Source organism: Schistocerca nitens, chromosome 2, assembly GCF_023898315.1.
Source record: "Schistocerca nitens isolate TAMUIC-IGC-003100 chromosome 2, iqSchNite1.1, whole genome shotgun sequence".
NCBI classification, from domain to species: domain Eukaryota; kingdom Metazoa; phylum Arthropoda; class Insecta; order Orthoptera; family Acrididae; genus Schistocerca; species Schistocerca nitens.
In genome coordinates this window covers 860,794,797-860,802,560 of record NC_064615.1, presented here as the reverse complement: position 1 = coordinate 860,802,560, position 7,764 = coordinate 860,794,797, and the positions used below count along the sequence as shown (strand labels likewise).

Below are 7,764 nucleotides of genomic sequence, written 5' to 3'. Positions count from 1 at the left end.
CCATACTTCGCTTCAAGTGAGAAAATGTAAATGTCGTACGGCATTTTGGCTGGAACGCAGAGAAGGTCACAATCTGTCGTAATATCATCTGCATTTTATTACAGATCTAGATTTCAGCTAACAGCGCAACTTTCATAGTGAGTTACAGACTCAGTTTATGTGATCGCTCTAAGCTTGTGGTTATAGCTTGACACCAGTGCCTACCAATTTTAATTGTATATTACAGCACTGAGGATGGTCACTAAGTGACCGAAAATCGACCTTGCTGACAATAAAACAACAAAATACGGCCAATGTTGATTTTCCTTCCAATTTTATCCACTATTTGGTCGTGGTGCACACAACACGCCATGGAGTCGCCTATCAATAGAGTTACAGACAGTCACGTGGAATCAGCATGGTCACCACGGCACGTATTGCAACATAACTTTGCCATGTGCAAACAGCAGTCAAACTCAGTTAGCTGAAATCTAGATCTGCAATAAATTACAGACGACAGTGGCTGACCTTCTGTCCTGGATTACACAACTCTCTTGGGGCACAATTATTCCCAAGGAATCATACCTGATTTTTGGCTGCGATATCCTACAGCATGGGTTCAGCCACTTGGAAAAGGAATTCTTCCTCCGTCCATATTGGCCCCTCACTTGCAGACATGTGGCCAACGGTCTTGTCGCAGTGGTAACACCGGTTCTCGTCAGATCACCGAAGTTAAGCACTGTCGGGCTGGGCTAGCACTTGGATGGGTGACCATCCAGTCTGCCGAGCGCTGTTGGCAAGCGGGGTGCGCTCAGCCCTTGTGAGGCAAACTGAGGAGCTACTTGATTGAGAAGTAGCGGCTCCGGTCTCGGAAACTGACAAACGGCCGGGAGAGCGGTATGCAGACCACATGCTCCACCATATCCGCATCCAGTGACGCCTATGGGCTGAGGATGACACGGCGGCCGGTCGGTGCGGTTGGGCCTTCATGGCCTGTTCGGGAGGAGTTTGCAACGTGTGAAAGTTGGGTAGTTTGCGTATTTGGAGAATGTTGGTGTTCTATGACGATCTGTGGTGATGTCGTGTCATAGCTTACTCTTCTCCAATGGCACCAAGGGGGAGTCGAGTTTAACATCCCGCTTCAATGGACGTATCACCATCAACACATCAACAGCGCCCAAATACTCTCTGCTCATAAGACACTGTGGAGAGGTTCGTAATTCAATCCAGGACAACAGAACAAAATCTGGTCTTCAGGAACTTAATGCTACCAACTGTCCCTATCTTTCCGGCCCAGTACCGTCAGTGAAAATTCTATCTATGAGTAACACCAGGATTCGAACAGGCTTATCTCCGCACAAGCGTGCATTAGCGACTGCAACTACGGAGGCAAATATTCACTGCCTTCTAAATATATGCTCTAAGCGTCGATGCTCAGAAATTTCTCTTTAAAAGTAAGTCCTATGTTTAATGCTAGCAGACTTATTTCAGCGATGTTAGTGAAGCGTAATTTTACTTGAAGATAGCAGAATACCTTCACTTTGTGGTCCTCCGTGCTGAAGGTAAGTTTAACGTTAACTTCATTTCTGCTACTCCTCATTGCTTTTGTCTTTTTTCGGTTTGCTGTCAATCAGTATTCTTTACTCGTTAGACTGTTCATTCCATTCAACAGGTCCTGTAATTCTTCTTCACTTTCAGTGAGGATAGCGATCTCATGAATAAACCCTCTCATTGATATCCTTTCATTCCAAATTTCAATCACCCTCCTGAATCTTTCTTTTATTTGCTTCCTCGGCGTTCAGATTGAACCGTAGCGGAGAAACACTACTTTCCTGTCTTATATTCTTTTTAATCGAAGTACTTCGTTCCACCTCTTCCATTCCTAGTGGTTCCTCTTGGTTTTCGCACATGTTATATGTTAATCTTCTTTCCCTCTAGTTTACAACTTTCTAAGAATTTCAAACATCTTACTTCATTTTTACGCTGATGCTTCCTATAGAACGAAACTCTCTGAGGTTACCTTGATTTTTTTAGGTCTTGCTTCCATTATCATTCGCAACGTCAGAACTGCCTCTCTGGTGCTCTTACTTTCCTAGATCCAAACTGATCGTCATCTAAAAGATTCTCGAATTTCTTTTCTATCGACTATATATTATTCTTGTTAGTAACACGGATGCATGAGCTATTAAGCTGTTAGGTAGTTCTCGCATTTTTCTATCCTCGCTATCTTCAGTATTGTGTGAATGATATTTTTCTTTCGAAAATCTCGTTGTATGTCTCCAGTTGAATAGATTCTATACACCAACTTCGTTGCCAATTCCAGTGATGATTTCAGAAATTCCGAAGAAATTTTGTCTGTCCCCACTGCCTTATTTGATCGCATGTCTTCCAAAGTTAGCATTAAGGACGTCCTTTGAAACGATTTTATTGTCATCAGTTCATTACGTAGAATTGTCTTCTCAAACTGTGGTTGCTGCTGGCAGTAAAGTTATGTGGTTTTAGTTGCGAGATGGTCCACAGCTACAACAGACTTTCTGAACAGCAACATCTTGACGCACTGGCTATGAGTGGCTGTATGAAAATATCGCTTATTTTATGTTTACGACTGCACAGTATCAGCTGTGTACTAATTTTCAAGAGATTGTGCAGTAAACGGGTGGCCACTAGCCTTACCATACTTGCAGAACTGATGCGAAGAGAGCTGCACTGTTTAGAGATTTGAATGGTTCAAATGGTTCAAATGGCTCTGAGCACTATGGGACTCAACTGCTGAGGTCATTAGTCCCCTACTACTTAGAACTAGTTAAACCTAACTAACCTAAGGACATCACAAACATCCATGCCCGAGGCAGGATTCGAACCTGCGACCGTAGCGGTCTTGCGGTTCCAGACTGCAGCGCCTTTAACCGCACGGCCACTTCGGCCGGCAGATGGTTCAAATGGCTCTGAGCACTATGGGACTCAACTGCTGAGGTCATTAGTCCCCTAGAACTTAGAACTAGTTAAACCTAACTAACCTAAGGACACCACAAACATCCATGCCCGAGGCAGGATTCGAACCTGCGACCGTAGCGGTCTCGCGGTTCCAGACTGCAGCGCCTTTAACCGCACGACCACTTCGGCCGGCAGAGATTTGAAGTTAACGTCAATGAAGAAACATTTTCATTTAATTAATGAAGAGGCATTTATTTTAAAACAAACATAACTGAACAATCACTCATTACACAAAAGAAAGTAAAACGTTACTTCTGTTATATACTTTCGCTAGTGTTCATTTTTTGCTGTGAGTCGTTTGAAATCTGGCTAATTACTGGTGAGCGCATTTCACAAAAGTTTACATAAATCATCATTCTTCAGTTATGATTGTAAAGTGATTCACAGACACAGGGTCCCCAATACTGAGGTCTCTTGGCACAAGATTTTCTTGGGGGGATATTTTTTCTGGAACTTTCTTCCAAATTTCTATAGCAGAGCGACCAATTAGTTTCAGGACTTTTTCGTCCTCTTACAGTTCCAGTAGCTCCATCACTGCATCTGCTGAATCCTTTACAACTGGCACTGAGACAAAACAGCCATACCCTACGTCAAAATAAACTTTCCCGGTATCAACAGAAGGTTTAACTTTCTTCAAGTCACTAAATCTTCATTTATTTCTTCAGCGATTGCAGAATTTTTGCATAACTAATCTTTCGATTCCACCTGAACTTCAGGCTTTGAGTAATTTTCTTCGGTCATTTGAAATGAGCGAATGTTTTAGTCTCTGGTCTTCCCGAAACGTTCTTAATTTGTTGGGAAAGATACGCACACTCTGTGATAAATGAGGAATCCGTTATAATGATATGTCTGAGAAACATTTGTAGCAAAAGTCACAGCTAACAACCACTGTGGGTCGTTAAGTTTAGGGTAAGATTTTTCTTTTCCTTACAGGATTTGTTCTATTGGATTCATTAAGTGGAAAAAATCTAGCAATTGGATTACCTACTGATAGCTACTTCGGCAAGGAATACCAAGGTTCATCAGGAAACTCGTCACTGTACATTTCCTCTACGAAAGATTTAAAACTGTAGTCGTGTTCTGGCGCTTGGCAGAATATAGTTGACAGTCTTTAGACCTACCTATCGTAACATATAGATACTGAAAAATATCTGCAATGCACAGCGCCTAAAGGCGACAAGGAGGCTGCCCATGTACAGTTCTGACAAGCCAACGGGAGCCGAACTAGGTTGAGGCAACAGCCGTGTTTTGGTCACCCCTGATACAGTGCAATCTATTAAATGGGCATTCGTGGTTGCATCGAAGCGTGCGTCCAGTCATACAATCGTAAAAAAAGTAGATGGTTGGCCGGATTTTACAATTAAAGACGTGATAACAATATTGTAATCATAGAACAATTAATCTAAGTCCTAGGTGGGAGTGGAGTCCGTCCAACCAATGTGGCTGGTTGCGTCTATTTCCTCTGACGACTTTCTGAATGGCAAATGTTGAAACCTTTCGCTGTGATTCCTTACATAGTTGGTATCGAATGAACTAACCACTGTGAAAGTCAGTGTTTCACAAGACTGCCAGTTCTACTGCGTTGGTGCATAAGTTCTTGGTGTTTTTCCATAAATTTAAAACACAACAGATACACATAACAAAGACAGTAGTGACCAATAATATATTGTCTTTAAGTATTTACAATGGTTTGCCAACGCTGGGGTAACTTTTAGAATCTGCGACCGTAGAAATCACGTGGTTTTGTGGCGAAGAACTCATCGAGAAATGTTCGGAGCCCATTCTCATCGGGAAAGGAAATTCGTTGAAGGTTCTTCGATAGAGAGAGGAAAAGATTAAAATCCTAGAGTGCAAGATTAGGTGAACAAGGTGAGTGCGGAGTGAATTCCCAAGCCAACTCCTGCATAGCCTTTTTTTTCCGTCTCGCAGAATGCGGGAAGCAATTCATAGTACACCACACGTCGCTGTTCCAACACATGCATGACATTATCTTTTGTGGATGCGTGGAGGTCTTTGTACGGGGAGTCGATGCTTTCTTTGGCCTCAACTATTCCTTTCTTTTCCTTATATTAGCATAAAGACGCCATTTTTCGTCACCAGTAACGACACAGGATAGGAATGGTCGGTGTTGCTCACGAGACAATTAATGACGAGCATGCAGAGATGAGCATATGGCCTCCCGCCTATTATTGTGATTTTGGCTTAGTGCACGCAGTACCCGTACACTGGATTTTTGAACCTTCCCCATTGCATAAAAATGTCGTGCGATGGTGGAATATCACAGTTCGTCACATTTTCCAGATCTCGATTACACTGACGTGTATGACTGTGGATTAATGCGTTTAATCGATCTTCGTCAAACCTCGAAGGTATTCTTCTTTGTTTTTCGGCCTCTTTTTTCCGTAGTTGGACATATACAAGATGTATAGGTTAACTGCCATCTTTAGCAGTTGTAATAAAAGTCTTATTAAGACCAGACGGGTCTCGCTATATTTTAAAGCATCTTCAGTGGTCACTGTAACAATTTTGTTTGCTATGATCATTAATAGTTCGCATGCTTAACTTGTTACTATAAACAAAAAATGGTTCAAATGGCTCTGAGCACTATGGGACTCAACTGCTGAGGTCATTAGTCCCCTAGAACTTAGAACTAGTTAAACCTAACTAACCTAAGGACATCACAAACATCCATGCCCGAGGCAGGATTCGAACCTGCGACCGTAAGCGGTCTTGCGGTTCCAGACTGCAGCGCCTTTAACCGCACGGCCACTTCGGCCGGCTACTATAAACAGTTATTGTTTTCATTGCTCACGGTTTTTTGTCGTTTATTAAATTCTTCTTCGTCTTCCACGTGAATGTGTATAGTTGCTGATGTTTGGCTGGTCATTTAGGATGTATTTCTTCTTTACTATGGAGTTTTTTTTCACAAAGCACTTTCACGGCACTTAATATATTCACATTTCTGTGTTGGGAAGTATCGCCGTCCTCTCGCCACTTCGCGTGTTTTGTTTTGCTACTGAGATATACGTTCTTCTTTTGTTTGTTTTGGTAGTGGTGGAAGCTTCTACTATGACTCTGTGAGTGTTTACATTTACCGACTCAGAGAGAGAGAGAGAGAGAGAGAGACAGACAGACAGACAGAGAGTACGTTACAGTGACGGTGATTGGTGTGCGTGTGTGTGTGTGTGTGTGTGTGTGTGTGTGTGTGTGTGTGTGAGGGGGAGGGCGGGAGGGAGAGAGAGAGAGAGAGAGAGAGAGAGAGAGAATATTCTTTTTCTTTTTTTAAAGTGGGAGTGGTTATCCTTGTTTGTTTGTGTGTGTGTGTGTGTGAAGGGAGCTAAAATGTCCTAGTTACTGTGTGTGTAATTACTGTTTTACAATGGTACAGTGGTGAACAATCTACAGTGGGGATATAGTGTAGTTTGTGATATTATTTTGTGGTGTCGCTGGGGGTTGTTCTTTCTCAACAACATGTTTTATTAGTTTAAATAGCGTCTGGTTGCTGATGTTTGTCTCGCCATTTATTATGTGTTTCTTCCCTATAATCGATTTTTGAATTTGAAAGTTTTCCTGTAAGTTTGACAGAAGTTTCTTGTTGTTGAATCTGACTACTTTCATGTAATTTTCTATTGTGGTAGGGTGGTGCTTTTCTTGCCGTCGGTATTCTGCAAATGTTGAATGCCTGGTACATATTTCCATGCTATACCTTATTTCAAAAGTTCTGCCTGTCTGTGTTAGGTACAGAGCATCACAGCTGTTACACTGGAGCTGGCAAATCTTAGGTTTTTGGTAGATGTCAGTTTGAACTTATTTTTTTAGACATTTCTACACTGAGCTGTTTCTTTGGTATGCTGTTTTTATTCCCTGTTTCTTGAGGGAGTTCCCAAACCTGTGTATCAGCTTGTTTCCGTATGTGAGCGTGTACGCCGGCCGGAGTGGCCGTGCGGTTATAGGCGCTACAGTCTGGAACCGCGTGACCGCTACGGTCGCAGGTTCGAATCCTGCCTCGGGCATGGATGTGTGTGATATCCTTAGGTTACTTAGGTTTAAGTAGTTCTAAGTTCTAGGGGACTGATGACCACAGCAGTTAAGTCCCATAGTGCTCAGAGCCATTTTTTGAGCGTGTACGTTTGTCTGTTCAGTTTCTTTGTTGTTCTCTCGTTGTGCAGTGGTGGAGATGTTGGTGTGTGTGTTTGTGGTGGGTGATGGGGGTCTCTGCATTTGTATCGCGTTTTTTTAATTTTTTAATTTTTATATTTTTCGCCGGCCGCTGGTGGCCGAGCGGTTCTAGGCGCTTCAGTCTGGAACCGCGCGACCGCTGCGGTCGCAGGTTCTAATCCTGCCTCGGGCATGGATGTGTGTGATGTCCTTAGGTTAGTTAGGTTTAAGTAGTTCTAAGTTCTAGGGGACTGATGACCTGGGATGTTAAGTCCCATAGTGCTCAGAGCCATTTGAACCATTTTTTTTTAATATTTTTCTGGACGTTTCTGTTCACTTTCGCTACGTGGGATTCTTGGCATTCATTATTTTGTGTTATCTGTATAATTATGTACAACCTCTTATCATAGTTGTGTTTGTCAAGTAGTACTGTGCTTAATGTATAGATCATATAGGAAAAAAATGGATATCAAGAATTACTAGAACAAAACTGAACAATCATCCAGAAAAACATAAAAATAAAATAAAATAACACCATACATATCCAATAGACCTAAAGCGAAACACGCCTGATCTTAATAAGATTGTTGTTACAGTTGCTAAAGACGACATTTGACTTACAAAACCCGAAGA

General features: G+C 42.2%; 1 pseudogene; it reads left to right on the top strand.

Moving 5' to 3' along the window:
* Positions 1–660: 660 nt before the first annotated feature.
* On the top strand, positions 661–778 carry LOC126238546 (5S ribosomal RNA; annotated as a pseudogene).
* The last annotated feature ends 6,986 nt before the right edge of the window (positions 779–7,764 follow it).